Source organism: Penaeus monodon, chromosome 24, assembly GCF_015228065.2.
Source record: "Penaeus monodon isolate SGIC_2016 chromosome 24, NSTDA_Pmon_1, whole genome shotgun sequence".
Lineage (NCBI taxonomy): Eukaryota > Metazoa > Arthropoda > Malacostraca > Decapoda > Penaeidae > Penaeus > Penaeus monodon.
Genome location: NC_051409.1, coordinates 25,346,161 through 25,347,034, shown reverse-complemented (window position 1 = coordinate 25,347,034; position 874 = coordinate 25,346,161).

The following is an 874-nucleotide window of genomic DNA, read 5'->3' as shown; positions in this document are numbered from 1 at the left end:
GCTGAGGCGTACGTGGCGTGTACGTAGGGTGGGGTAAGGCGTGGGATGAGGGTGAGCGTAGAATGGCGGTATGGGTAATGGCGGTAAGGTAGTTATGGTAGTATGGGGAGTGGTAGGCGGTGGGGGGATGGAGGGCGTAGCGGTGTGTCACGGCGGCATGGGCGTCGTCCACGAGGCAGAGGGCAGCGAGGGCGGCCAGAGCCAGGATCTGCGGCGGGAAGACAAGTTACTAAGATGATGAGACACTTGGTTCCATATTATGCAAATTAAACAGCACCCATCTTTTCATTCTGAACAGAGTATGGTTAACAAGATCTGCATTTGCATTTCAAGGTTAGCAATCTGAAACCTATAGCACCAGGATCATTTGACCTTTTTTTCATATGACTCACCACAATCTTCGTGGTCATGATGAACGTGTGAACAGGAGTCTCAGCAGCGACAGTTCTGTTCCCGTTCAACTTTCCTCCGCTTTTATGCCGTCCACCTTCCCTCTGGCTCCGCCCACATTATCCTTAAGCCTGCCCACATTTTCCACTCCCGCCCACAACGCTTCCTCTTCTGGCCATTCACCCACTTCCGTTGTCAGTGGATGGATTTCGATGCGGAACAACTGGGCTTTCAGATTTTTAGGTTTGCTTTTACATGATTCAGGGAGAACTGCGAATTCTATTTTCTTTTTATGAGACACAGCTTTATATTTCTATTGACGTACATATTTTCTCATTTGCGTGAAAATGCATCAAAATAAATAACTTCTTTGGATCTCTCCATGTGGCATTACTTTTCATATATATTCTTGTAGCATACAGTATGTTTTACTAACTGAAATTAGTCACATTTTGAATGGGAAGGATTATCTAACAATATCAAT